Source organism: Telopea speciosissima, chromosome 1, assembly GCF_018873765.1.
Source record: "Telopea speciosissima isolate NSW1024214 ecotype Mountain lineage chromosome 1, Tspe_v1, whole genome shotgun sequence".
NCBI classification, from domain to species: Eukaryota; Viridiplantae; Streptophyta; class Magnoliopsida; order Proteales; family Proteaceae; genus Telopea; species Telopea speciosissima.
In genome coordinates this window covers 56,953,389-56,975,708 of record NC_057916.1, presented here as the reverse complement: position 1 = coordinate 56,975,708, position 22,320 = coordinate 56,953,389, and the positions used below count along the sequence as shown (strand labels likewise).

General features: G+C 44.9%; 1 long non-coding RNA gene across 1 annotated transcript; it reads right to left on the bottom strand.

The window, feature by feature from the left end:
* Positions 1–532: 532 nt before the first annotated feature.
* On the bottom strand, positions 533–17,223 carry LOC122664492. The gene is made up of 3 exons (XR_006333342.1): positions 17,209–17,223; positions 2,925–2,927; positions 533–606 (listed from the first exon to the last, which is right to left on the bottom strand). It is a non-coding gene; the product is annotated as an uncharacterized LOC122664492 (long non-coding RNA).
* Positions 17,224–22,320: the final 5,097 nt, after the last annotated feature.

Below are 22,320 nucleotides of genomic sequence, written 5' to 3'. Positions count from 1 at the left end.
GTTGAGTGCAGCTCAGATACCTAGATCCGACCATTTCTAGTAGACAAGAGATGTGAGCCGGCATATGAAGAATCAGTGAATGCCATGACAGTTGATGGGAAAGTATGGTTCACACCCATAATTGACTTCATCAGAGAAAGGAGGTTCCTGGAACATTTCACAGGGGGTGCAAAGAAGCAACTACGAAAGTACGCCACGCAATTCATGCTCCAAGGAGACTTATTGTACAAAAGATCTTACGATGGCATACAACTGCTCTGTGTAGATGAGAAACAAGCTCAAATAATCATGAAGGAAATCCATCAGGGAATCTGTGGACCACATATGAATGCCAGAATGCTTGCTAAGAAGATCCTAAGACTAGGGTATTATTGAAAAACCATGGAAGAAGATTGTGCCACATGCGTGAAAAGATGCCACAAGTGCCAGATATTTGCCAACATCATCCACATTCCTCCCACAGAACTCCATTCATTGAATGCTCCCTGGCCATTCTCCACGTGGGGCATCGACATCATAAGGAAGGTGACGCCGAAACAGACATGAATTTATCCTCATTGCCATAGATTATTTCACCAAATGGGTGGAAGCACAATCTTATGCCATCTTAATAGTTGCGAAAGTAGCAAAGTTCATCAAGGACAATATCATATGCAGATACGGAGTGCCACATGCCCTCATATCTGATTAGGGAGCACATTTCTTAAGAAAAATGGATAAGTTTTGCACCAAGTTTGGTATCAAGAGGCACCGGTCTACGACTTACAGACCACAGACTAACGGAGCAGTGGAAGCAGCCAACAAAAATGTCAAAGTCATATTGCAAAAAAATGGTTGATACTCATAGAGATTGGGTAGACAAGCTCCCATATGTGTTATGGGCTTATCGAATGTCCATTCGAACCTCTACTGGGGAAACTACTTTTTCATTGGTCTATGGAATGGAGGCAGTATTACTTGTGGAAATCCAAGTATCGTCCCTCAGAGTATTGATGGACTGCAAATTACCCGAAGGAGAATGGATGCAGGAAAGGCATGATGAGCTCAACCTGCTAGATGAGAAAAGGATGAAAGCCATGGATCACCTTAAAAAGTACCAACTCAGAATGGCGAGAGCCTTCAATAAAGGAGTTCGCCTGCCGAAAATCGAAGATGGAGATTTAGTTCTTCGTGAGCAAAGGGCACCTGTCCATGACCCAAGGGGCAAGTTCAGGCCAAATTGGAGCAGATCTTATCAAGTAAAAGAAATCCTAACTGGGCAAGCTGTTCGACTCTTGGATCTTGATGGAGAAGACGTCAAGGGCCTTGTCAACATGGACCAACTCAAAAAATATTTCGTGTAGCCGTCAGGTCTACATGAACTATGTTTGACCTGATTCCTTTTCAAAGGATACGTAGGCAACTTGGCATGCTCAAATGCGGTCACATCAACCCTTCACCAGGGCCATATTCCCAAATCCACCACCTGGCAATTTCTATCACCCATCATCCAAAAAAAAATCCCGCTGTCCAACAAAAATCCGCCATCTGGCATCTCCTCGCGTGTTACTAGTAGGAGCTGACTATTCCTTGAGTCCAAAAAAAGAGAAATCTTTTCAAGTTTATTAAGGAGTTCTTTGGTTGGGTATAGGCAATATGCATCCCCCAAAGAAGGCAACTCTCGCCGAGACTTTACGTAAATGGACCGCAGACATGAGTACCAACGATCCAATCACATTGGAAGATGTACATCTGCCAATCCTTGGAAGGATTACGTATGTGGAGATCCATCATGACATGCTTCGGCAAATATACCAATGTTGGGATCCAAAAATGCACGTTTTCAGATTTGGAAATGTGAAGACAACCCCCACAGTTAAAGAATTTTGAGCTTGCATGCTCTCACCGCCGTTAGGTAGACTTTTCTGTCCCCCTCTATGCGACAGCTATGAAGAATTTCTGCAAGATTTCTTCGGATGGCCTAAGAGGGAAGTCAATAAGGTCATGGAATATGGAAAAATTGACATTATGAAAGTAGCAGGAATCTTTTCCAAGCAGGAAAGTGTCGAAAAGACTCGACAAGAGAACAGGAGGAAAGCATATTTATTTTGCATGATTGGGAGATACTTATTGCGCACCCCGGGAAAAGGTGTTCTCCCTATAATGGCTGACGTTATTCAGCAGCTTCTAAAAGGATGTGATATCACCCCTACAGTGCTAGCTGAGACTTTCAAAGGTCTGGATGACATGAGTGCTTCCAAAAAATATGGCACAGATCATTGTGCAGGATCCCCTGCAATTTTGCAAATGTGGCTGCTGGAAAAGCTACGATTGGTCCAACCAATACCCGATGCCACGCTGCACTTAAAGCATTTCTGAATCTAAAGAGAAACAACAGGGTTCCATGGAATCAAGGATTGAAGGAAATACCTGGAAGAAAGAAGGGACGAGAAGATTCAGTGGAACTGCCATTGGGGGAATACAGAAGCCCCGGTCTTCAAAGTTTAGGATTGTGATTATGTGTGGTTGATGGATTTGACTCACACCATCTTCTACCTGCCTCATCTCGTATCCCCGCGATGTCATTTGGCTCCGAAAGAAGCAACGGTGATAGTTCGACCACCAGAAGAGTTGACGCCGAAGATCGTGAACCTACTGGATGAATTGTGGATTAAACATGTGATTGAGGGGTGACCTTATTGGACTATGTTTCGTTTCCATCACTCTTTTTCATTTCCGTACCCTCTTTTTAGTCGCCATACCATTCTCATGCATGTAACAATCAGGGATTAAATAAAAGACGTTTGGGATTGTGAATTGCAAAGGAAAAAGTAATTGTTTCAAGGTAATTAACCTACTCTGTACATAAGACAAAATAAAAAAATAATAATAATAACATACAACATCTAAAATAATACACAACATCTAAAAAAAATCCAAACAACACTCTAAAAATCCATATGAAAAAAGAGTATGTTCAATAACTGGGGAGTGGGAGAAGGCTAATTCTCGCCGCCAAAGGATGTGGCCTCACTATCGGCATCCGGGACGCACTCATAGCTGCCATCGTCACCGTCGTCATCATCATCCTCATCTTCATCACCTTACACCGGGGATGGCAATCAAAAGAGTCCCGTATGCGCTAGCTCCCTCCGAAGGCGCCTGTTCTCCTCAGAATACCATCGGTTCTCCTCAAAACACCGCCGATAACGATGCTCGAAGTGGTCCTGAGATTCCCTCGTCTCGTTGAGCTGATTGCTCTGAAAGAGAAAAGGATTGAGATTACTTCAAGAAAAGGAAAGAGATTCCAAAAGAAGGGAAAACATCAAAAGATACAGAAGAGGAATTACTCACCAAACGCTGAATGTCACGTATCCTATCCTGGAACTCAGCGTCCACACTCGCCTACATCTGGCGCATGTCGACGTTTCTCTCAGCACTGATTTATTAGGAAGATACCAAGCAAAGGTCAGCCAAGATGGAGGAATTAATCATAAAGTGAAAAGCAAAAGAAGGGGTAATGTTCCCCAGCAAAGGAAATCGGGAGCCCCAAGTCATGGTCAGAAACCCAGCGGTAGGGAGGACGGTCTAGAGACTGATGTCAAACCTGGAAGGGATGGTCCACCCTCTATAACCTGGAATGAGATCGCCCATCTGCGCGATAAGCAAGTCAGTACCGGTAGCATGGGAAGGGCGAGATCTCACACTGCAACCATGTGAGGGAGGCAATCCGTACTCTCTAGGAATCAGGCGACGACCTAGATACTGCAAAAGGAAGAAAGAAAAGAAGAGACAAGACTGTCAATTTCAAAAAAAAAAAAAAAAAAAACGAAGGGGGACAGAAAATGTCACAAAAGTAGATAAGGTTCAAGGGAATACCACAGGACCCTCCTGGGTCAAGCGAGCACAAACGGTCTCCCGATAAAGGAAGTCATGGTAATCCTGGTTCACCACAACCAACTCCAAAGCTGCGATCCCAACCCTCAAGGCCTCAATGTCAGGAGATAGGAGAGGAGCACGTATATGAGCAGGGGGAGGCTGAGGCACCATCTGAGTAGGATGCGACTGGCGGGTCACCCTCTCCCCAAGATAGAGCTCTACCCCGGAAGGACCCTCAAAGGTTATCCACTTCTGGATAAGCCCACAAGCAAACCGGTACTCCTCCAGGTCATTGGGATACAAAATCTCCTCCTCATCATAGGGCTGCCAGCGGATCTGCCAACAGAATCATTTCAGTTAAACAAGCAAAGAGGAATCAGGAAGAACAAAAAGGGCTTAGAGAAGTTTCTTTGATCATTACTCACACAACTGCCAAATCATTGAGCTGAAGATGTATTTGTAGCTCAGCAGTAAGAAAACACATGGCCTTTCCCCAGCGAGTCACTCGGGGAATGTAAGGAGTCGACTCGTCAGGGAGGCTAGGGGCATGGATCCCAAGAACCTCATAGCACCAAACCTATAAAGAAAATAAGAGAGCAATATCAAGAACCAAACAGAGATTGAAGGCTAAAAGAAAAAGAAAAGAGAAATCAGGGGAGCGAAGCATACCCAAAGAATGTAGGTGTAGCTGGTTAAGCCAGGAGCGCCGAAGGCAAGACAATCTAACATCCTCAGAAAGTGAGCATAGACAGACCTGCCCCAGTCGAAGGATGCTGCCTCATAGAAATCCTCAAAGAAATAAGCAAGAATAGTGTCTGTGCGGCCTCGCTCATCACAGAAAAGAACATTGGAGACAAGATAAAGGAGAAAACTCCTAGCAGCCTGGTCCAATAACTCCCTAGGGGAGTTGTCATCAATAATGCGGTTGTCCCACTCCTTCTTCAGGGAGGACAAGAGAATGACACGAGAGGTCATTTTGAAACCTAGGAGATCCCCAATATTCTTAAGGGACCTCGTCTCAAGGAGTCATAGAAATAGGTTTCCTAGTGAAGGGGATCCCTGTAATCATGAAGAAGTCCAGAGGAGTGATGGTTACCTCCCTGGCAGGAAGATGAAATGTGTGAGTCGACGACCACCACCAATCCACCAAGGCATGAACTACCAGAGTGTCCAGCTTAGGCAAAACTACCTGAGCAGTACGCCCCAAGCCGGTCAAGTCCACCCTCTCCCTCACAGCAGGATGAAGGCGTGAGTACCATGACAAGACATCGTTGGTACGATAGTACTTCTTGTAACTAGGGGAGTAAAGCTCCTACAAAGTATTGGGTGGGAATCAAATACTGAACAAGAACATGTGTTGCATAAAAAGAGAAGAGAAGGCGAGCACCACTTACCTTCTTGAGAGCCTGACCCCAGATGGTGCAGCATTTGTGGAGCGCGTTGTCCACCAAAATGCTGCCCGTGTACCACTTTACCTTCAGGTTGCCAGATACCTCGGAGGAAGAAGATGATGGCCTGCCTCGTTTGGATGAAGACATGGTGAATGGCTCACAAGAGAGATGGTAAAACAAAGAAGAAAGAGAAAAATGAGAAAAAGCAAGGAAGAGAGAGAAAGGAGAGAGGGGGAGAGCCCAAGAAGGGAAGGAACCAGCCAAGGGAGAGGGGCAGGAGAGAAATGAGGTCCACCCCCCCCCCCTTTTATAGAAATTCAAGCTTGGCGGCGCCGCAGCTCTATGTGGCTGCGTCGCACAGAACCGGCAGCACCGTGGCCAAAAAAAAAAAATTTGGGGAGATTGCAACGTCACCTCACCATACACTTTGAAAAACCAATCACGATGCCATCTCATCGTATGTTTTTGAAAAATCGATAGTGATGCAATCTTATCGTATGTTTTTGAAAAATCGGTCATGATGCCATCTCATCGTATGTTTTCTAAAAATTGATCGTGTTGCCATCTCATTGTATGTTTTCAAAAAACTGGCTGCAAGGCCATCACATCGAACTCTTTTCCATAGTGGTCATGATGCCATCTCATCGTATGTTTTCTAAAAATTGGTCGCCATACCACCTCATCGTACATTTTTTCCCCCGGGTCACGATGCCATCTCATCGTATGTTTTCTAAAAATTGGTCGCGATGCCACCTCATCGTACATTTTTTTCCAAGTGGGTCACGATGCCATCTCATCGTACTTTTTCCAAAAAATGGTCACGATGCCATCTCATCGTACATTTTCCAAAAATTGGTCGTGATACCACCTCATCGTACTTCTCTTCCCCAGTCAGTCGCAATGCTGTCTCATCGTCACACATTTCAAAATTCGATTGTGATGCCGTCTCATCGACACACATTTCAAAATTCGGTTGTGATGCCGTCTCATCGTTACACCTTTCAAAATTCAGTCGTAGTACCGTCTCATCATCACACATTTCAAAATTTGGTCATGATGCCGTCTCATCGTTGCACATTTCAAAATCCGGTCGTGATGTCGTCTCATTGTTACACCTTTCAAAATTCGGTCGCTATCCCGTCTCATCGTCACACATTTCAAAATTTGGTCGTGATGCCATCTCATCGTTGCACATTTTTAAATCCGATCGCGATGTTATCTCATCATCACACATTTCAAAATTCGATCGCGATGATGTCTCATTGTTGCACATTTCAAAATCTAGTCGCGATGCCTTCTCATCGTTATACCTTTCAAAATTTGGTCGCGATGCCGTCTCATTGTCACACATTTCAAAATTCGACCGCGATGCCATCTTATCGTTGCACCTTTTGAAATTTGGTCTCGATGTCGTCTCATTGTCACACATTTCAAAATTTGGTCGTGATGCCGTCTCATCATTGCAAATTTCAAAATTCAATCGCGATGTCGTCTCATTGTTACACATTTCAAAATTTGATCGCGATGCCATCTCATCGTTACACATTTCAAAATTTGATCGTGATGCCATCTCAGCATTATTCTTTTCATCATTCGGTGCGATGTCGTCTCATCGTTGCACATTTCAAATTTTGATCACAATGTCTTTCTGATCGAGCGATGCTCAAAACCAAGACTCCAATCAAGCATTGCTCAAAACCACAAATCCTTGCTGAGCGTTGCTCAAAAGCAGATTTCCTATCGAGCGTTGCTCATTAATCAGAATCCAATGGAGCATCACTTAAAACCATTTCCATTTGATCTGTTGATCACCCGTTGTCATCCAATTATTGGATCGCCTGTTGCCATTTGACTTTTTGATTACCTATTGGTCTGTTGAGCACCCGTTGTCATCCGATCCCTCGATCACCCATTGCCATTTAATCTATTGATCACCCGTTGTCATCCGATCCTTGGATCGCCCATTGCAATTTGATCTATTGATCACCCGTTGTCATCCGATCCTTGGATCTCCCGTTGCCATCTTGATCTATTGATCACCGTTGTCATCTGATATTCGGATCGTCCATTGCCATTTGATCTGCTAATCACTATTGTCATCCGATCTTCAGATCGCCCGTTGCCATCTGATCTATTGATCACCATTGTCATTCGATCCCTGGATCTCCCGTTACCATTTGATTTTTCAGTTACCTGTTACCATGTGATCTATCGATCACCCATTTTCATCCGATCCCTGGATCGCCTGTTGCCATTTGACTTTTCGATTACCTATTGATCTGTTGATCACCCGTTGTCATCCGATCCTTGGATCACCCGTTGCCATTTTGATCTGCTGATCACCATTATCGTCCGATCTTTAGATCACCCATTGCCATCTGATCTATTGATCACCTGTTGTCATCTGATCCTTGGATCGCTCGTTGCCATTTTGATCTATTGATCACCATTGCCATCTGATCTATTGATCACCTGTTGTCATCTGATCCTTGGATCGCTCGTTGCCATTTTGATCTATTGATCACCGTTGCCATCTGATCTATTGATCACCTATTGTCATCTGATCCTTGGATCGCTCGTTGCCATTTTGATCTATTGATCACCGTTGTCATCCGATCTTTGGATTGCCCATTGCCATTTGATCTGCTGATCACCGTTGTCATCTGATCTTCGGATCGCCCGTTGCCATCTGATCTATTGATCATCATTGTCATCCGATCCCTGGATCGCCTGCTGCCATTTGAATTTTTGGTTACTTGTTACCATGTGATCTGTCGATCACCCATTGTCATCCGATCCCTGGATTGCCCATTGCCATTTGACTTTTCGATTACCTATTGATCTATTGATCACCCATTGTCATCTGATCCCTTGATCGCCCATTGCCATTTGATTTGTTGATCACCCGTTGTCATCCGATCCTTGGATCGTCCGTTGCCATTTTTATCTATTGATCACCCGTTGTCATCCAATCCTTGGATCACCCATTGCCATTTTGATCTGTTGATCATCGTTGCCATGCGATCTTCGCATCGCCCATCGCCATTTGATCTGCTGATCACCGTTGTCATCCGATCTTCGGATTGCCCATTGCCATCTGATTTATTTATCACCATTGTCATTTGTTCCCTGGATTGCCCGTTGCCATTTGATCTCTGATCTCCCGTTGACACTCGATCCTCTAGATTTACTGATCGAGCACCAGTTGCTACCGAATGATTTACCAAGATAGGTTTTATCATTCAAAATAAGAGTTTTCATCGAATGGTTTACCGAGATATGTTTTACCGTTCAAAACAAGAATTTTCATCAAATGGTTTGCCGAGATAGGTTTTACCATTCAAAACAAGAGATTTCACTGAGCGATTTGTCGAGTTAGGTTTTATCGTTCAAAACATTGTCACCTATGAGCAAAGTGACGATAGTAATTGCTCAACCCAAGGAAGTTCACCAAAAGGTTTACTAAGGGACCTCTATTACCTTTGAGCAAAGTAATAGAGTTGTTGCTCGGCCCAAGGAGGCTCACTGAAAAGTATGTCGAGGGAACACCGTCGCCTATGAGCAAAGCAACGGTAGTAGTTGTTTAAAGGATTTGTTGAATGATTTACCGAGACGCGGTTTTATCATTCAACTCCGCCACCTATGAGCAATGTGGCAGTGATGCATGCTCCTGGTGACAAAATCGAGCAGTCTTTTGTCTTTACCCTTTGGCTATTGGCACAGGTCTCGGCCAAAGAGGGGCAAACTATAGACGCTGGATTTTACCACCCCCCAACGAGGACGACAATCAAATGTAAAAGACTAGCAATGCCCTTTAAATACTCCTTTCCTTTGGGGTGACTCGGACACCCCCTTTTCCATCACCTTTCCACCCGTGGTCCCCTCGCATTCCCGGAATGACTCCACATGACGCCCTCACCTGAAGCCCTGACCCAATGGCATCACGCGCGGCCATGGCACTACCTGAAAGCGTCATGCTCGGCTGCTACACAGCCCGAAAGCACCGCGGTCGGCCGCGGAACTGCCCGGCAGTGCCGCAGCTAGGAAAATCCTACCCTCCACGGTTCCGTCGGGTACCCCAAACGTAATTTTTTTCATCCAGCGGCGTTGCCAAATATCCCGCGACGCTGCTAAAAGGATTTTTACCTATAAATAGCCCCCTAACCCCTCATTTCAACAAGTCTCAATTTGAGGAGAGGGGGGACCTCCAGAGCTCTAGTTTTTCAGTTTTTTTTCCCTTTTTCCTAGTTTCGGGGCCCTGCCCCTGTCTGATTTTGAGCCTTCGAGCCTAGTCCCTCTGTTTGGAGTCCGAGTCCTTTGGACCTGCCTTTCCTAACCCGATTCTGTCCAAAACCCCGAAGCCTCCCATGGCCTAGTTACCTTGCTCGATGTCCTAATCCCCAGTTTCCAAAGCGCTTTTCGATGCCGTTATTCTGTTTGAGGTCCTAGGATTCAATGCCTGTGCATCGTTACTCTACTCGATATTTAAAGAAGCCTAGTTTCCAAAGCTCTCCGACGTCGTTGTTCTGTCCAAGATCTCAGCACCCGACACCGCATGCGCGTTACGCTGCCCAACATCCGGGTAAGTACTCCCCAAATATTTTTTCGACGCCGTTATTCTGCTTGATATCCAGGTAATTACTTTTCGATGCCCTTACTCAGTCCGACGAAGGATAATGCCCGTCGTTTCCCTCCACCTGAGCTGGGAGATGCGATTCATCCCGTATAACTTTATTGGTTTAAACACATAGAAAATATGTAATTCTTTCATCTCACTTTAATTCCGTAGCAATGTACAATTTTAAATTATGACCATGTAGTGTATAGTAGTTAATTTAATTAAGCAGTTTGCGCATCATTTTAGCTGTACATGTGAAAATAGGACATTATAAAGGAAGAATATTCGAAAACCAGCATCTAATAGAAAGAATGGTTTACCCGGGCAAGGTGGGTGCCTAACACCTTCCCACTCTCGTAACCTGACCACTTACCCCAAATCTCTAACCAGACCAAACGAAGTCCCGTACACCAATGGATCCTAGGCCCTAATCCTAGGTGGTGACTCCATTTCATTTAATTATATGACCCCCATCCCCTGATAAATCATAACCATCTGAGAAGACACATTTCTTCTCTCTCTCCAACCGAGGAGCATAACCCCAAAAAACCCCCCATCGAGCCAAGTGCGAGGGAAGCCAAAACCCCCCTCAGTGCACGATTTCGAGAGCGGATCCTCACAAGGGGTCATACAATCAAGTGAAATGGAGTCGCCACCTAGGATTAGGGCCTAGGACCCATTGGTGTAGCCTTGTGAAGGGCTACGGGACTTCATTTGGTCTGGTCAGAGATTCGGGGTAAGTGGTCAAGTTACGAGAGTGGGAAGGTGTTAGGCACCCACCTCGCCCGGTAAAACCAGTCTTTCTACTAGATGCTGGTTTTTTAATAGTCTTCCTTCATAAAATGTCCTATTTTCACACGCATAGCTAAAATGATACACAAGCTGCTTAATTAAATTAATTACTGTATACTACACAGACATAATTTAAAAGTCTACATTGTTATGGAATTGAAATGCGATGAAAGGACTATGGTTGTCGATTGCCTTGCTAAAGCAGCTTGCACCAGAAAATCTGATTTAGATATTAAGGAGGAAGACTTTGTTTCCAATGAGTTGGAATTTTTGATTAGCGAGGACAAGGAAGGGCATCCAGTTCTAAGATTGTAAATGTTCTTTATTTTTGGGAGGGTTGAGAGCTTAGATAGTGTTTGTTGCCATCCTTGCGGGTTAGGGGTAAGGCGGGCTATGTCCCCCCTTATATCTGCCATTTTTTCCCTAATTAATAAAATTTTAAGGGCCAGCCCGGGTCCTAGATAATATTCGGGTTTTTAAAAGAAAAAAAAAAGGTGGGTCCGAAGGACCCAGACTCCAGACAAAGGGACGAGGCTCAAAAGCTTGAAATCGGACAGGGACAGGGGCCCTGAAACTAGGAAAAAAAGGAAAAAAACTGAAAATTGGAGCTCTGGGGGTCCCCCCTCTCCTCAACTTGGAACTTGTTGAAATGAGGGGCAGGGGTATTTATGGGTACAATTTTCGTTTGGCGGCGCCGCCGAAAATAAAAAAATTTCACTTTGGGTACCCGACAGCGCCGCAGGTCAGGGCGCGACACTGCCGCGTTGCGTCGCAGGCAGGGGCGCTGTACCGCTACGTGGCGCCATGGCCAGGCACGGCGCTGCCGCACAGCACCGCTGCCAAGCACTGTGCTATCGCGCAGTGCCGTGGCTGCGCGCGATGCCACTGGGTCAGGGCTTCAGGCAAGGGCATTGTGTAGGGTCATTATGGGGATGGGGGGACCCCGGGTAGAAATGAGGTGGAACAGGGGGTGGAAACAAGGTGGAACAGGGGGTGTCTGAGTCACTCCAAAGGGAAAGAGTATTTAAAGGGCATTGCCAGTCTTTCGCATTCGGTTGTCGTCATCACTAGGGGGTGGTAAAATCCAGCGTCTACAGGTATCTTCTTACCCCCCGGAGTATTCAAACGATACGTTTCTGGTCGGATCTTCTTGGAAACTATGTAGGATCCTTCCCAATTTAGTGAGAGCTTTCCTTCCTTTTTGGGTTGAAACACGCTAGCTTTCCTTAGGACAAGGTCTCTTTGTCTGAATAGTCATTCCTTCACTCGGGAGTCATAGTATTTGGCCGTTCATTGCTAGTACGCCATGTTTCATAGTAGCGCGTTCTCCCTCACCTTGTCTAGGAAGTCTAGGTTTGCCCTTAGTCCATCTTCATATGTCTGCTCATTGAAACATAACTCTCTGTGGGACGAGGCTTTAACTTCCATAGGAGCAAGTGCTTCAGTGCCATATGCTAACTTAAATGGACTTTCACCAGTCAGAGTTCTCACAGTCGTTCTGTAGGCCCACAATACATACGGCAACTCTTCCACCCATCTTCCTTTATCCTCATCCAGTCTTCTCATTACTCCTATCAGTAGCGTCCTATTAGACACCTCCACTTGACCGTTGGCCTTTAGGGAGTCCGAAGCGATAGATGACCTTATCCTAGAAATTTTTTCCATATTTTTCTCTGTTATTTTTGCCAAGGGTTCCACCTCAATCCATTTGGTGAAGTAGTCAATGGTGACCACCAAGTACTTCCAATTACCTGAGGCTGGGACAAAGTTATCGAGTATGTCCATCCCCCACATAGCGAATGGTACAGGGCTGAGCACCAAAGTTAGATGCGTCGTAGGCTGGTGCGAGACCGGGGTGAACAGCAGACATTTCTTACAAGTCTTCACATATTTCATTACCTTCATTAGGTTCAGGTCGTGCAAGGAGAGGTGGGTTCTCCAAGTACTTCTTCAATTCCTCGAATGCTTATTGGCACTCATCCATCCATGCAAAATCTTTCGGGTTTCGAAGGTTCTTTAATGTTTTAAAAAATGGCAAGCATTTGTCTCTGGCTCTTGACATAAATCTAGTAAGTGCCGCCACTCTTTTGTTTAGCCTTTGCACCTCTCGGACTGTCCTCAGAGGGTTCATCTCTTGCATGGCCCGGATCTTTATTGGGTTGGCCTCAATTCCTCGGACTAACACCATGAAGCCATGGAATTTTCCTGAGGTCACTCCAAAGGCACAATTGGCTGGATTCAGCCTCATTTGATTCTTCCTCAGTACCTCAAATGCTTCATCTAGGTCAGCTAAGTGGAGGTCAGCTTCACAAGCATGTCATCTACATACACTTCCATATTTTGACCAATTTATTCTTGGAACATTTGGTTGACCATTCTCTGGTACGTAGCTCCGGCGTTCTTCAATCCAAAGGTTATAACCTGGTAACAGTAGTTCTTCTGATCCATTCGAAATGTGGTATATGACTCATCTTCTTCGTGCATAAGGATCTGGTTGTAACCGGAGTATGCATCCATGAAGCTGAGCATTTTGTGGTCGGCCGAGGCATTGATCAGCAAGTCGATCCGAGGTAGGGGGTACTCATCCTTGGGCATGCCTTATTAAGGTCAGTATAGTCGATGCACATTCTCTATTTCCCATTTGGTTTGGGAACCATGATGACGTTTGCCAACCAAGTGGGGAGTTTCTCTTCTCTAATTAAGCCTGATTGTTGGAGCTTTTTCAATTCTTCTTTGATCACTATCTATCGATCAAGGGCGTTCCTTCTCTTATGCTGGAGGGGCTTTCGTGTCGGATTGACGTGAAGTTGGTGCTCAGCTATATGTCTCAAAATCCCTGGCATGTCTGCAGCCGACCGGGCAAAAACACCCGCATTCTCCTTTAGGAAGTTTTTGAGCTTACTTCTTTATTCCTTGCTCAGTAATGAGCCTAGCTGGACTATCTTGGCAAGGTCATTCTCGCTGAGTGGGATCAGAACAAGGTCTTCTACTAGCTTCCCTCGTCTCTCAGTTAGTTCATCTCTCTGATCTTCGAGGCGATCCTCTATGCAAAAAGCCATTCCTCAGACGTTGCCTTTATTCTGTTTGAAAAACATCACGAAGCACTCTCTGACCTTCTTTTGGTCGCCTCAAATTTTTCCGACTCCATTCTCTATCTAGAACTTCATTTTTAGGTGGGTAGGCGAGATGATTGCCCAAAGGGCGGTGAGGGTCGGTCTCCCAAGTATTATGTTGAAGGCCATAACCGACCTCACCACCAAGAACTTGACTTTAACGGTCGCTTGGCATAGTTCTGCCCCTATTGTAACTATTAGCTCGATTGAGCCCTTAATCATTGCTGAAGCTCCTGAGAATCCATGTATGGAGGTGCCTTAGGGTTTGAGCACATCGTCCCCAAAGTTGAATTGCCGGTACGCGTCAAGCAACATCAGATCCACTGATGCTCCCGTATCTCTTAATACCCGATGAATGGGTCTTTTTGCAAACTCCACTTACACCACCAAAGCGTCATCATGAGGTAAGCTTATACCTTCCAGGTCAAAGTTGGTAAAGGAAATCACCGTCTCAGTCCTGACCACTTTGTTTGGCATTTCCGCGATCGCGACAAACCATGCATTAGCTTTGGCCTTCCTCGTTGACTCTTGCCCCATAGACGGTGCCAAATCTATTGTGTCTGAAAACCTTTGCCGCCCGATTCGGCCATGGATGAGCCTACAAAAACCGAGTTAGCACAAGAGAGCCGGTGTGACTCCGGCCAAGGACTCTCCGATGCCTAAGTCAAGTCTCCAAAGCAATAGTATTCCAACTTAGTAAAAAGTAAGATGGCATTTGAGCCTCATACCTGGGTATTTATAGTGTGGCCTTGGGCAGTTATGGAAAGAATCCTTATAAGGAAAGAGTTCGACTGAGGTGGGAGGTCTCATGCTGGAGTTATATTTGGAAGTGGACTCTTTACATGGTAAGAGTCCTTAGTTGAGTGGGATACGGTTCCGCCGATAGATAATGATTAATCCTAGCTGATTCAGCATATCTCGTGATCTTTGGGATGAGATGGCGTGGCCCCGCGACTTGCTTAGGCTGCGGTTGTTGCTTCAATTTAGGGTTTTATGGGGAGTTCCAATCCTTTGTACTAGGTTGACCCTATGCTAGGCTAATTGTGATCAGAGGCCAACCCTGCGCACTGGCCACGTGTAAAGTCTTGGTCCGAGTGCCAAGCACTCGGTTCTTCCATCAATAATTGCCTTATCATTCGAGCATGGGTCACTCGAGTCTTCTTTGTTCTCCAATCTTGAATCAGAATCTGAGTGAGAGTACTGGGCTCTTCCTAATCATGACCTGAGTGAGAGCATTCGGCTCTTCTCAATTATGACCAGAGTGGAAGCACTCGGCTCTTCTCAATCATGACCCGAGTGTGAGCACTTAGCTCTTCTCTTATTCCCCTGGCATGTACTGCTGGTTGAGTGTGCCAAACATCAACTGAGAGTACTCGGCCACGCCCGAGAGTACACCACTCGGATTTTGAGGACTTGTCTGTGGTCAGTCTTGGGGTACAGCTTGGTCTAACCAGTTACTCTTGTCTTGCCTCTGGATTGCCACGTGCCATTCTCTTATTGGTCTATTATTTCTTGACTCATCACTGTCCATGTATCTATCATTTTACTACCTTTAAAGGGCTACCCACAACCTTCAGAAGGCAGGTCTTTCGTCTCTTGTAATATAGATTTTAGAGACTGAAAAAACGTACGCAGCACACACACAAAGATTTATATTTCTTCTATTACAAGTTACAATAATTCTAGGCCGAGCCATTATTTTCATTTTATTTCTTTTGTTTACATATTCTAGTACTCCTAAAAACAAATTTTTTTATGTTTTAAGAATATTTTAGTCTAACCATGCAATTACTATATGCTTCTCTACATTTTGGTTTTTTACTAATTATTTTCATTATTTAAACAAGAGTATCTACAATTGTAAGATACGTTTGCCTAGTTTGGAAAACTAATCCAATACCAAACAAATAAGTGGGCCCTACTGGTTCACCAAAAGTAAAAAAGTGGCCCAACTATGAAGGTTGGTCCTTAAATCAGTAATACGAATTTCGTTGCCTCCCCTTTTAAACTTACATGCATTAACCTTTTTCTCGTGCTTATTGACAATTATCTTCTAGTGTGACAATAAACGACTCATGACTTTCATTACAAATCACATTTCTTTCAAATACTATAGGAAATCTCTACAATTGAGCTAGTTGAGTAGATGAAAGGGACTCAATTCACTCAATAAAAAAAAAATTATAAGGATTATTATTGCATAAAAAACCATAGAGATGTGAACTGGATGATGGTATTCAAGTTTTATAGACATGTCATCCACATATCATCTATCAATTTGGGGAGTTTCAACCTAATTTAATTCTCAATGTCGATATATAAAAACTTTAAACATTGGTTGATAATTTGAATTTAGCATCTTTTAAGACAACTTGAATTCAATTGTTGAAAACTTGAAATTACAAGCATTAACAAATGTAAATCGGACATGGACTTTGGGCCCAGTCCAAGTTGCCCACATGGGTCGGCCGACTCTCCCCCCTCCCTCTTTTGTCGATTCCTAGGTGAGTCTAAAAGGGGGACCTGATACGGCCCATATCCCGCCTCCAATGCTAGTTAGACACGTATGATAGGACTGAACCAAGGAACCGGCTTACAGAGAGAAAACGCATGTGGTCCAATCGGGCCTTCAACCATGATCCTACACCAAAAGCACGCACAAATTAGCTTTACACGTGGACCACCAAGGTTACAATCACTGATGAATACTATCAATTTGGTTAATGGTCCCCAAATCGGATTACCAGCCTGCCTTGGAGACTATGTAACCCTAAAAAAGGGGTAAAAGGGACATTTAGGAGAGTAGAGCCAGATATATGAGAAAAGGTAGAACTTAGAAGGAATGAAGGTAAGATTTTTGGGACCCTACTACTGGGAGACTCAACTCTGGCCATTAGAAAACATGACTCTGGAACTCAGCTCCCTATCTCCGGCCCCTTCTTTTAACTGTTGTTTCACTCAGAATTCTAACTTAGGCATCGGAGGTACCTCCCCTAGGGACAAACCCCCAGGGTGCTGACCTTCTTTGTCTTTTGGTTCTATTGAAGTGCAAGATTGTGCTGGATCGGACCGGATCACGGAAGGAGGATTTCGGCATCAATAGATTGGCACCCACCGTGGGGCTCCGGGAGATTTGAGAATGAAGGACTACTTAGTGGCCATGGCGAACAGAGCAGATGCACGAAGGACGAGATTGTAATTGAGGAAGGAGGGCCTCAACCCGATCACGACTGATCTACAGGTAGACCCGGCAACAACCTTCTCTAATCCCAATGGCTACAATCACAATCCTCTAGAAGAAGTCGATCTCTGACACAACGAAGTGGATCCCAAAGGGCCGGTGACGTAGGAGCAATTCATCACCATGTCAAAGAGGCTGGAGCTAATGATGAGAATGTTCTTACAGAATACCGACCAGGAAGGAGACCAAACTCACCAATACCAACAAAATCAATTCCATGTGGAGGAAGACAACATGTCGGATTCTAGCAGACCAAAGGGAGATCCCCTATCAGGAAACTATGCGGAGCAAACTGAACACTTACCAGCTACCCTTAACAGTGACCACCGACGAGACAGTCATGGGAATCTCCCTCGTCCGAGAAGGCCTGGAACAGAGGCCCAACAAAGTCTAGCCAAAAAGATCCAGGACCTCTAACAACAGATGGAGAGGATACAAAGAAACTAAGAACCCCAACAAAGGGAGGTGAATGAGCTAGGATTCTCCAGCGGGACAACACTCTCCGATGAAATAATGAAAGCCACCCTGCCTCGTGGCTTCAAAATGCTGCCCATCGAAAGCTATGATGGAACCACGGATCCGATGGAACACCTGAAGAACTTCAAGACGATGATGATGCTGCATGGAGTACCAGATCCAATCACGTGCAGAGCTTTTCTGGTCACACTCACCTCGGGAGCCAGAGCATGGTTCAACTGCCACGCTCCTATCCCAATAAGGGATAAAGTATAATGAGAGGGTATGACTAAGACAACATGTGTCATCCCACAACACCACCAGGATCACAAATGCAGTGTCCCAAATCACAGTCAAACTAATATAGACATCACATAAATATCAGATTGTGGAAGGTAAACAATTATTACATTTCCAAAAAGATCAATATTGCGAAAGAGTATAATTAGTAGTTACAATATGTTCAACCGGCTAAATGGTACATGATAAGATATTAGCACATTTTACCTGACTGACCATGATATAACTACTCAAAATATAAATGCATAACAAAAAAAAAATGCTTATACAAAGGCACAAGGCCCCAAAAATAATCAAAAAGGGAATAAATCCAACTCAAGGTGCCTCGTAGGCACAATCATCACAAGGACATCCAATACCGTGCTCCTCTGTCATAACTTCTGGGTCCTCAGTACCAATAGCATCATAGTCCGAGGACTGAACCTCAAGACTCATAAAGTATCTGTCATCTGCATCAACATCTAAAAAGAGTGTATACAAGGGGGTTAGCTCCACGGAGCCAGTGAGGAGATGGGGATGCACATACACACAGTTCACAAATAGTCCATGGTGCATGTAATTATTAATAATTTCTCCACCTAACACAAAATTCTAAGTCAATAGGTATATGCCACTGTAACAACTCGGGAGACACTGTGGTTCAATTACATCATCCCCACAGAGAAACCTCAATTGTTACTTTGGGGCCCGCATCGGTAGAAGCCCCAGTCCACCCAGAGGCAGACCCCGATAACCAGTGGTCATCCTTGACTTGGCCTCGTATCACTCCTCAGGCACACAAGGAGCCCTGGTTACCCAATACCCAAACCCCTGTTGGTAAAGGTCGTAGCATAGGGAACAAAAACCTAACCACAGTTATACTGCATGAATCCTATCGTGTCGAGAGGTATTCCGGGTGCATCAATGTCCCATTCCATCTAGCACCCGGGTACCAACACAACACGATGCATACAAGTCAACATGACATGCAATAGCATTTTATACATTCATGGGGTTCTAATGCCGGCACTCTTCGACACCGTAATCCGATATAAGTAAAATCACACAATTCACATTTATACTCATAACAACTCAACAATCAAGTATAGAATACAATTATGCAAAATGCTTGGTAATGAAATGCAATTCAATATAGTAATAGACATGAATAGATAAAGTCAAACCTAAGAAATTACCCAAACCCACTCACCAATAGTTAGCGTATCGCTCGAATTGTTCATTATCATTCTACGTGGTACACGTTCCCCTGTAGTAGGTTGATAGCCTAGGAGTGCATGAACATATTGTTAGGAAGTGTAGGGGGGCCCCATAGAGGGTCCCCCAAAGTTATCTCTTTTGAACAGCAGAAAGAGTACAATGACAGATCCTCGAATGGTAGGCAAACCATTGAGTCCAGTCGTGGATCCGTTCTCAGTAAAAACAAAGCAGTGTTGAACGGATCCTCGAATGGTAGGCAAACTAGTGAGTCTAGTCGTGGATTCGTTCGGGCAAAGGTCATAAAGACATTGAATGGATCCTCGAATGGACTACCGATTGCTGGGTCTAGTCATGGATCCGTTTGAGATGAAACAGGGATTTCAAAGCCTAAACCTCCCCAACCTTATTTCTTAGGGATGTTATCATTTTATTGCTTAAAGGAGGTTATCTAGGGTCCATCAAGGTCATATTCCCACAACCCAAACATTGGCTATAGGGGATTCGAGAGTTGGATCCTCTAAGGTCGGTTTTATTGAGTTAGGTTTGTTAATGGTCATAAATTCAAGAGGGGACTCATAGTTGTTTGTACAAGGAGGGAGATAGAGCTCCATTAGTGAAAATGAAAAGCTTACTAACTACCAAGGTCAAACCTTAGGTTCCCAGTGGAACCCTAGGTTAAGGTCGATCCATGAAGGGATCCCTAAATCAAAATTTAAAGAGAGGGAAGGAGGGAAGTGTAAGCTTACCTAACAAGAGGGAACCAATGGATGAGCTCCACCTCATAGTCCTCCACCAATCTCCTCCTTCCTCTTCTTCTTTCTATTCTTCTCTCACTCTCTTAACTTCCACGATTCTTGGTTGGCTGGTATAATGAATGCCCAATGATTAGGGTCCAAGTCGATATATAGTAAGTGAGCCCCTTAGGACCTGTTAGCCTTGGTCCCTAGACTCAAAATCTAATTTAAATGCCATTTAAGTCTATGGTTCTTAGGCATCCATATCTTTTCCAGTGATAATAATTTTTGTATGTGATTTTTGAATACAGATGCACAAGTGTTCATACCCAATCCATTTGGATCTTTATTGTCTCCATTTATCTGCCCCTCTATTTCCTCCATTTCATCTCATAGGGAGGCAGAAATGACCACCCTACCCCTTCCCGAACACACTGCCCGGGTGGGGTCCACTCCCCCCTATTAGATGAAATGGAGGAAATGGAGGGGCAGATAAATGGAGACGATAATTAGGGAATATCCTCATACCGATCATGCCACCAAGGTCTGCAGGCCACGAGGCGATCACGCCACCAAGGTCTGTAGGCCACGAGACGACTAGGTAGTAGTAAATCACGACATGCATATAGCATAAGAAGAAGGGCGAGACATCGAGCCGTGAGGAGGGAAAGACCGCAAACCGTGAGACAGCGAGGCTGTAAGGCCAAGGGCGAGACGTCGAGCTGCGAAGAGGGAAAGATCACAAGCCGCGAAGGGTGAGACCCCTGGCCATGAGTCGTGGAGGGTGAGACCTCTGTCCACGAGCACGTGGAAGGCGAGACCCCTGGCCGCGAGGCGTGGAGGGTGAGACCTCTGGTCGTGCGCACGTGAAGGGCAAGATGCAGGCGTGAAGGACGAGAAGCAGGCCGAAGGGCGAGACGCGAGACCGCTGACTGCGAGGGTCGAGATGCCGAGTCGCGAGGTTGAAGGGTGAGACCCTAAACCCTGAGACGTGAAGGGCGAGATGTTGGCCGCGAGGCTTGAGGGATGAGACACTGAACCCTGAGGTGATGAAGAGCAAGACCCCCTTTGCAAGCAAGGTGGGCAAGATGAAGGGGGTTGGGAAGAAACCCTTGAGCAAATAACAATGGGCGACACCCAGAGAAGGTAAAAAAAAAAAACTCAAAGAGGAAAAATGGTAAACACTTGGGGGGGCAAGAAAATACACTTGATGAAAAAAGGAAAAAAGTGGTAAAGCTCCAATGAAGAGAGAAAATGAGAGAAAAATGAAGAAAAGGAGGAAAAAAGGGGAAAGAAAGCAAAAAGGAGGGAAAAAAGAAAGAAAAAGAAAGCAAAAAGGGGAATAAAAAGGTAGTAAGGAGGGTTTGAACCCTCACCTCCCACTTACCAACTTCCTACAAGGAGAAAAAACCATCTACCCCAAAAATTAGGATCAGAAAAGGTGGAAAGGTGTAGTGGTGGAGGTTTGAACCAAACACCTCCCCCAACTACCAATTTTCAGAAAAGAAGAAATAGCCATCTACCCCAAGAAGCAAAGTCCATTCAATGGTCACGAGATGCTCAATCAAAAAACTCCTTCCAAGGAGCTTTATTTGCAGCAAACCCCTCATAAGATTGAAGACAATAACAAAGACACTACTCCCTTGAGCACTTCGTTACAAGAGAGTGGGGGGCAAATGATAAACCAAAAATACACGGGCCAATCCTGAGACGCCTCGTGTCCTAACACGAAGAAGAAGCCAGCTCAGGCTGGGCTACGTCAAAACCCATTCGATAATCCAAGAGGAATAGACCCAAAAAGTCATTCAGGGACCAAGTCCTCCACGAGGGCCAACGTGGTCCAACTATGACGGCACCACCAAGGTCCACGCCATCTTAGCACTAGAAGGTCGGAGCATGGGCATGTACCAGAGGGACGTTATCTCAAAGAGATATAAATCTAGTCGAACTCAAACAGCAAGGGCCGTTGCCCAACACGTGAAGAACATGCTTATCTAATAGGGAACCTCTTCCGTACTAAGACTCTACGTATCACTAGGAAGCACTTCCAAGTACGACTTTACTACGTGATGACCTACTCCTTGTAGAACACTCATCACCAACCAGGACTCTCCACACCGCCACACTCAACTATAAATACTCAGGTATTCAATCCCATTATGGATCTTGGATTCCAGTAATTCATCTGTTGCTAAGAGAAATCTAACTTAGGCATCGGAGAGTTCTAGGCCGGAACCACATCGGTTCTTCTTTGTCACTGACGTCCTTTTGTAGGTTGCGGCACCCGAAGGACCCATCGGCAATTTCCTGATGCAACAAGACCCCCCCTATTTTTTGAAAAAGACGATAAATTTTCAATCCATTTCTGCTGCGCAACCCAGTTCAAACCAACATGTAGACCCCCCCTTTAAAAAAAAAATTTGAGTCAAGTGACCGAAGCAAACCGACTCGGATTTGATCCGGATCGGAATCTGCAGGGACCGATCCGGGTCCGTCCATGAAAGTTTTTGTCGAAATTTCGTATAACTCACTTTCAGCTTCCTCAGAACCCGCAACAAGGAAATACGAAAATTAAACGAAACAGCACTGGATGGCCTGGCAATCACCCAGTCTCTGATTA